Raw genomic sequence first — 8,395 nt, 5'->3', positions numbered from 1 at the left:
TAATACCTGAAATATCAGTCAGGATAAATTTATTGAAAATACAGACGAATCAGTTGAACCTTTCCTCAAGTACGGACAAAATCAGCAGATAAAAAGTTTCAAAATTAAAATTGCAGACGCTAGTATTATTAATCTACGGTTCATGTAGTTTAACCTGGTGTGTTCATTGTATTTTTCAGCAGCTGTTTCAGTTACGTTTTGACCCGCCTGAGCCTTTTAACCGGTGCAAACTTATTTCAGAATTTGAAGAAACATTGTATTTCCCCTCCTTCATCCTTAAGATCCACGACCACCATCTTAATTTGATTTCCATCTTCTTCTTCGCTGACCCCCATCCTCCATAAACCCTATTCACCTCCACGAACCCCCTCACCTTCACAAACTTCAGAACGTAATCCCAACCCTTAAACCGCCGACGACTTTTCTCTCTTCCACCACACACTTCCGATCTCCACCGGCAATCGCCGACTGAAAACCATAACGAACCCACTGACGAACTCCCTCTCACGATGTCACACCTACCGCCACACCAAGACTCTCCGCAATGCCTCCCAAGCTCGACCCATCCCAAGTCGTCGAAGTTTATGTCCGTGTCACCAGAGGTGAAGTCGGAGCAGCGAGTCCCCTCGCTCCCAAGATTGGTCCCTTCGGTCTCTCCCCGAAAAAGATTGGAGAAGACATCGCTAAGGAAACCTCCAAGGACTGGAAGGGTCTTAGGGTTACCGTCAAGCTCACCGTTCAGAATCGTCAAGCCAATGTAGCTGTTGTTCCATCTGCGGCGGCGTTGGTTATCAAGGCCTTGAAGGAACCAGAGCGTGACAGGAAGAAGACGAAGAACATCAAGCATAACGGTAACATTTCTCTTGACGATGTTATTAAAATTGCTAAGATTATGAAACCTAGGTCAATGGCGAAGGAGCTTGCTGGAACTGTGAAGGAGATCCTAGGGATGTGTGTCTCAGTTGGATGCACTGTTGATAGAAAGTGATCCTTTTCTAAATGCATACATGCCGCTGTTGTTCAATTTTAAAAGTATAGAAGTTATTCTTTTCTAAATATATTTAAATCATATAATATAGAATTTTAAAATATAGATTTTTTTTTCTTTTCTTGCTTGCTGTTATAAAGTATATAAATTTTTTATTTTTAATGCATTCAAGTTATAAAGTATGGAAATATATATATTTTTAAATACATTCAAAGTTATAAAGTATAGAATTTGAAAGTATAGAAATTTGTTTTTCTAAATACATCCAAGTTATTCCAAGGTGCATAAGTACTCCAAGGTTTCACAATTTTTTTTCTTATGCAGACAAATTAGTTTTTATATATGTCGCTATTGATAAAGTATCATAAGTTGTTTTGTGTTACGATTAATTCTTTGATTCAACCATTTTGTATTTATTTTGTTGTTTATTTCATTTTTTATGTTTTAATTAAATTTTTGTCTAATTAGGTAATTCTGATTAATTAATTTTAATTTATTTGATTATATGATTTAATTAAATAATTTCTGAGAATTAATCTTAATTAACTTCTTTAATCGATTTAACCAAATTTAAATTAATTAATTTCCTTAATTAGATAAGCATCGACTTATTTCACTATCAGTTTCACAAGTCATTTGCAAACCATCAATTCGATTTCATTCATAATCAATCTCATTTCGAGACCATTTTCATAATTCAATTCATATGCACATGTAAATACAAACCTCGGTCAATATCGAGTGCGCCTTTTCCAAATCAATTCAAAACACTTAATCACAATCAAATACTGTTTCATTTGGAAATGAAAAGGGAGATGGCTTTGAGTTTTCAATTCCTCTCCTCGATTATTTGAATACGAGCTCTCTTACTCGGTTAGTCAAATGGTCGTCACTTCTATTAACCTAAGCACAAACAAATCAAATCATTTTATAATAAGAAACGAAAAGGGAGATGACTTTGAGTCTTCAATTTCTCTCCTCGATTATTTGAATACAAGTTCTCTTACTTGGTTAGTCAAATGATTGTCGTTCTTCCACAAACTTCCAAGCACCGATTAAATCAAAACACTTTCATAATAAGGTAAATGAAAAGGGAGATGACTTTGAGTTTTCAACTTCTCTCCTCAATTGTTTCAATACGAGTTCTATTACTCGGTTAGTCGAACAATTGTCATTTTTTCGCCAACTTATACCGTAAGTCAAATCATTATCAAACTATACGAAATGGGAGATGGTTTTGAGTTTTCAATTCCTCTTCTCAAATTCTTGGGTATGAGTTGTCTTACTCAGCCATTCAAGTACTTGCCGGTTATCTAAAATACATCGACCAATCATAAACCTATTTTCATAATCACTCAGATGAAAAAGAAAGCAGTCTAAAGTCTTCTTATCCCTCTCCCGACTGTTAGGATACGAGTTGTCTTACTCGATTATCCTAGTAATCGTCATCCAACCAAAAACATTTCAACCAATCAAAAACACCCAACATATTAATCCAACTTGTCACCCCCATATTACCTAAACTATTTTCAGAAAGAACACTGTTAATCCTTTCTAATGCGTACAACAAACCAATGCTTAAGCCTCCGCCGAGAGTAGACAAGCCAACGTTTAGCCTTTAGGATGCGATCTAAACAGTTGTTCACTAAAAAATACCAACCAACCGTAGTCCTCGAACTACGAATGCTCTGATTTCCTTATTATACTATAAGGATACGTAGGCAGGAGATTACTGTATCTTCACGAGCACAATAATAAAAAACCTCCCCTTTCCCTTTTTGAGGTTCTCATCCATTTTCAATATTTTATAACCCAAAGATAACAAACAAACATAAATTAACACACAAATCACAAAATTGAACTAAAAGGTTCCCGTTGAGTATAACGGACGTAAGGGGTGCCAATACCTTCCCCTTACATAATCCACTCCTGAACCCGAATATGGTTACGACGACCATTATTCTATTTTCTAAAGGTTTTATTGATATTTTCCTATTCCTTCATTGGAATGAATAAAGTTCGGTGTTGACTTTGTTTCGAACGATATTTTTCCGCGTCCTATCGCGAGGGATCACATTTTTTTTGAGGTGCGACAACAAGGATGCCTTGGAAGTTCGGGTTGTGGATGATATCTGAAATTCTGGTATCAGATATAAGATGTCGAAGGTAATGTTACGACACTAATATCTGTTAACACAAATAGGATAACGATACAAAATGGTAAAGTAAATGACACAAGCAATTGTTAACCCAGTTCGGTGCAACTCACCTACGTCTGGGGGCTACCAAGCCAGGAAGGAAATTCACTAAAATAGAATTAGTTCAAAGACTCTCCGTACACTTCAACAAGTTACAGTCTTTCTCACCTAATCTCTACCCGTGCAATTTCTACCTAAGCACTCTTAGATATGAGAACCCACTCACTTCCCTACAATCACACCTGTGATCTTAAACAACAATCCCTTGAGAAAAGAAAATACTTTTCAATTACACACTCTTGATTTTACTTCACAGTTTCAATCAAGAATACACACTCTTGATCTTGCTTCACAGCTTTGATCAAGAAGACACACACTCTTGCTTAACAGCTTTAGAGTGACAAATTACAACCACAAATCAGTCCAATTCAATCATCAATTGGTGACTTGAATGGCTTACAAGTCTCACAACTAAACATACATAAACCCTAGCTCTCTCTCTATATTTCACTCAGTATTGGTTGTGTATTCAAACAGGTTTTCTAAGTCCCTTTTTATAGAAGCATCCAGCTGGGCTTGGACATCTTGAAAACCCTAAATCTATTTTCCAATCAAATCTTTTTATAACAGCTGGTTAGATCTCCTTGGAAAATAAGTAAATCTGGTTGTAATCCATGATTAAATGCGCTAGCTAATCAGATCTTCAATCATACAAAGATTGCCATTAATTGTGCAATCACAAAACACCAGACATTCACACTGAATGTTCTGTGTACAGGATGTCGTGACATCGGGTCTGACATCCTGGAAAAATCCTGCATAATCCAATAATTCCTTTTATAACTTCCAACAGGTACAACCATATCAGATGCCATGACCTTGTGTATGTCATCTGAAACAATCCTGCATGAACATGTCTTTCATTTAAGCTCCAGCAGGTACATCCAATATCAGAAGCCATGGCATTGTATGTGGCATTCTGAAACAATCCTGCATGAACATGTTCTTGAACTCCAGCAGGTACATAGGACATCTCATGTTAAGACATCACACATAACATCTTGTGAACATTCTTTGTTTTACCAAAATTGCTGCCAACACTTAGTATCAATAATATCCATGAGGCATACCATGACATGAGGTGAAACCAGCCAGATGTAAAGGAGTGACCATCTATGTTGCGAGAATTGGTGTGAGATTGCCTTCCTTTCTCAACAATATTTGCAGGATTTCCATAACCAAGCTCATATGAGTTTTTAGTTGGTTGACCTCCTCCCTCAATAATTCCTGGCTTCGCTGAAGTTCGTACATAGTCATTTGAGACATGCTTCCACCGATAACTGGTGAATTATTCTATTTAAGAATGATGTTAATTGTAGTCGAAGACCCAACAACTTATTAGGATATTCGTACAATTGATGGAAAATACTACTTCAGCTTTAGAGATGCATGATTTGCAATGGATTTTCTTGAGGATGACAAGGAATATATTTTGGCTATAAAGGAAGTAAGTGCATGGGGTTCAGGATATTTTTCGAGAAAACTATTTGTCACTATGTTGTTTCCAGGTACAATAAATATACCATGTCATGTATTGAATAATACTTGGTCATGGCTTTCTGATGGTATATTGAATTCATAACGTATTTTATCTTCTAATCCATGTACAAAATGAAACAATGTAATTTTTCTCTTATTTTATTTCCTTGATATATCATAAGAGTTGTTTTTTTGAACAATAATATGAGTGTGTTTTCATATACTAGGTCTTATTTTGAGTAAATGGGCATAAAAAGCTAGCCCGTCCCACCAAGGTGGCGGCTTGGAGGGCTTGCCCACCTTATTTTATTTTATTTTATTTTCATTTTTTAAAGAAATTAAAAGACTTTTTTTTTCATTTCAATAAGAAAGCATCAAACCAAGAATTAGAAAGCATAAATGGCAAAAGACCAAAACCATCAAAGTGTGAACCTTTAATCAAGAATATAAGCTTCAACACGTATTCACCTAAAATAGAAGTAGAACCATCAACAAGTATTAACTCTCAAGTTTCAACCAACCAAAATAATTCTTAAGTTAAACAATCAAGCAACCGTTAACTTTTAACCATCAAGCAACCAAATTTAAGTTCAACCAACCAAAACCATAATAATTATTAATTACAACATCAAAGTTTAATTTCAACTAACCAATACCATAATAACACTGCCTAACAAAACAAGACTAAATCATTCTAAAATCTAAATCTTAATCATTAAGATCAAGAATATTAGATGCACTCTTAGAACAAGTTGGACCCTCATTTTCATCTTCATTGTCATTGTTATTTCCATCTACATTACAAAACAGTGAAATAAATTCAATGGTCAGTAAAAAATATATTTTAAGAAATAGTAGAAAACTATACTCATACTAAAAATAATTACCATCATCAAAGGCATGCAACCAATTGCGATAATAAAGCAACGCTTCAACATTTTCAGACAATAGTCGATTTCTATACTTGATAAAGCACTCTAGAACCAATACTAAAGGAAGATCCAGATGCAACAGTGGTATTAGGAATGCTTAACAAGTCTTGAGCCATTACCGAAAGTTCGGGAAATTTATGTCTAGTGCTCTTCCACCATTGCGGTACATCCAAATGTTTTGTATAATCAAGATCCAAAGTCGGCTTTTCTAAATACATGTCAAGCTGATTTTGACCATTTCTTTTAGTTGTACTAGATTGTTGTCTACCCACTCTAATTTCCTAAAATTATGACAATTGAATAATAACATAAAGTTAAATGAAACAAATTAGTAAATCATGATTTCATGTCATTTGTAAGAAATAATTAGTAAATCATGAACAAAAAACTTACATCAAATAAGCTTGGTTCAGTTGACATAGTTAAAGAGGTAGTATGGGGAATACTTGAAGCATTGGAAGAGGAAATAAAATATTTTGCAAACAACTTATATAATTTAAGCTTTATGTTTTCCAACTTCAATTTCCAAATTTAGTGGATCAATCACTTTATACAACACTTGGAGTGACAATTGTATTTGAGACCAAACAACTTGCTGGTTATTTGAGTCTGTTACAGGTATGATGAAATTACTATTTGTTATTGATTTATTATTTACCTGTTACAAATACCATTCCTTGTTTATTATTTTTTATGTATGTGTTTTGATATCAATGTTGAATATATGAGCATTTCCCTACCATTTGTGAATGAAAGGCGAAACATTCCCTAATGGGTACCCCATGAGCAAGGATATGGAATGGGATGCAATCACGTATGGGTGGTGTTACCGAGTATTGGAGGAGGCTCGATGCATTGACTATAGATGATGTCATCTGGACACCATACACTGATCATAGATTCCACTGTGAGTTCGAGGAGTCTTCATTATAGTCAGGTTATATGCGGTGGGAGACCATGATTGCTAAACATTTGCCTGAGAGATATCTACGACATTATGGTTATGTTCAGAGTATCCCATGACCAGTTCCAGGGCATTGATTGGTGGTTTCAGAGTAACTTCATCAGCTCTGGTCGTGCCATTAGAGATTCAGTAGTTAGGGTTTAACACCCCTTGTAGTGTGAGGGTGGTTACTTAAAGTGGTACCTCACTGTATCACACCCTCACATTATTTCGTCTGTTGAGGATATAAATGATGTTGGGCATTATGATGATGAGGTACTTGTTGATGACATGCCGCCACCACCTACTATAACTGATGTCGATGACCAACAATGTCTCTAGATGATTATAGTTATTATGGATAATCCCATGGTTTTAGTGAACCCATATGGCGAGGTTTATATTGGATTAGCTCGGGTTGCACACATATCCCGTGGGGGCCTATTTACACATCTTTTATATATTATGTATTATTTGTATATTACTCATACATCTTCATCAGAAACTTTTTTATTAGATAATATTTTTGATCTTTCATTCTAGCAACATCAACATAAACTAACATTTGATAAACGATTACATAGATTAAACATAACTTAAAAAAACAGTGATAAATAAGAAAACCTATACACTACCAGATGATTTTGGATATTTCATCATCTTCATTATGTCATCGACAAACCTTGAAATCTTAGCATTTAACTCGACCGACCCCTTTATTATCCTACGATGAATTGATCTCCATATATCCTTCATATCTTCATCCGTCTTTAAGTCAATAAGATTGTATTTCACCCTCTCGTCAGTATCAATCCAATATTCATGAAACTCGATCTTTCTCACCTTTATGTTTTTGGCATCGGGCAACAATTCATTCAACTCGGACGTCAGGCCAATAGAAAATGTGGTGCCATTTGGAAGTCGGAACTCTATGGAAGGTGAAGCTCTGTTAAATTACACTTCTCCCTTTATTAAAAATTAAGGAAGAGGAATTTGTTGAGATGTTTTTATCAAACAACAGGGGACCCCCTTATTTATACAACTTTGTTGTTACTCTAGACTATACAAAATTGTCGGTGTAATCACAGTTATTCAAAACTGTCGGCAAAATCCCAAGCATTTAAAATTTCAAACAAATAACACTACTGGAATTTTCACTTTGGTTGAAATTTCATATATCAACTAGTAAATTTTAAGTTTCCGGAATTATTTGAAACATACCGGAAATTATAAAATTTCCGGTATACCGAAAATTTATTTACGGTATACCGGAAATTTACAATACACAACCATAATTTTTGTTCGTACCAGAAATTTAATTGTTGCCTATCGGAAATTTCACTCATATTTAAGTTAGGGGCAATTTCGGGAATATGAAAGTATGGGGGTGTCATGTTTAATGGGGGGGGAGTTAAAAACTCCATTTTTTTAAACCGGTTTGCGGGCCAATTATGCCCCGTTATGTATTTCACTCACGAGGTTTTTTGATTTGGCGGGGCAGGTGAAACGGGTAGGCGGTCCCAAAATCCCAACCCATCCTGCCAATTTTGGCAGGTGCACGGGCCGACTTTGCGGGCCCCCGCCTGTTTTGCCACCCCTAATTGCATATTTATTGCTCCCTGATGGGAGAAATGCTCACTCAAAGTTCAAAATACATGTTCCTACTTTGGATAACTCTCTTTGCAACATTGAACATAAGGATGACCTTGTAGAATTGCTAAGACAAACACTGTTGATAATTTTGGATGAGGCACCAATGGCTCACACACATTATTTAAGGCTCTTGATAGATCAC

At 35.4% G+C, this 8,395-nt stretch overlaps 1 pseudogene; it reads left to right on the top strand.

Moving 5' to 3' along the window:
* The first annotated feature begins 544 nt into the window (after nt 1-544).
* LOC127085402 (60S ribosomal protein L12-2-like) lies at nt 545-945 on the top strand (annotated as a pseudogene).
* The last annotated feature ends 7,450 nt before the right edge of the window (nt 946-8,395 follow it).

The sequence above is a fragment of the Lathyrus oleraceus genome, chromosome 5 (genome assembly GCF_024323335.1).
Source record: "Lathyrus oleraceus cultivar Zhongwan6 chromosome 5, CAAS_Psat_ZW6_1.0, whole genome shotgun sequence".
In the NCBI taxonomy this organism is placed as follows: domain Eukaryota; kingdom Viridiplantae; phylum Streptophyta; class Magnoliopsida; order Fabales; family Fabaceae; genus Lathyrus; species Lathyrus oleraceus.
This window is presented reverse-complemented; position numbering and strand designations above follow the sequence as displayed.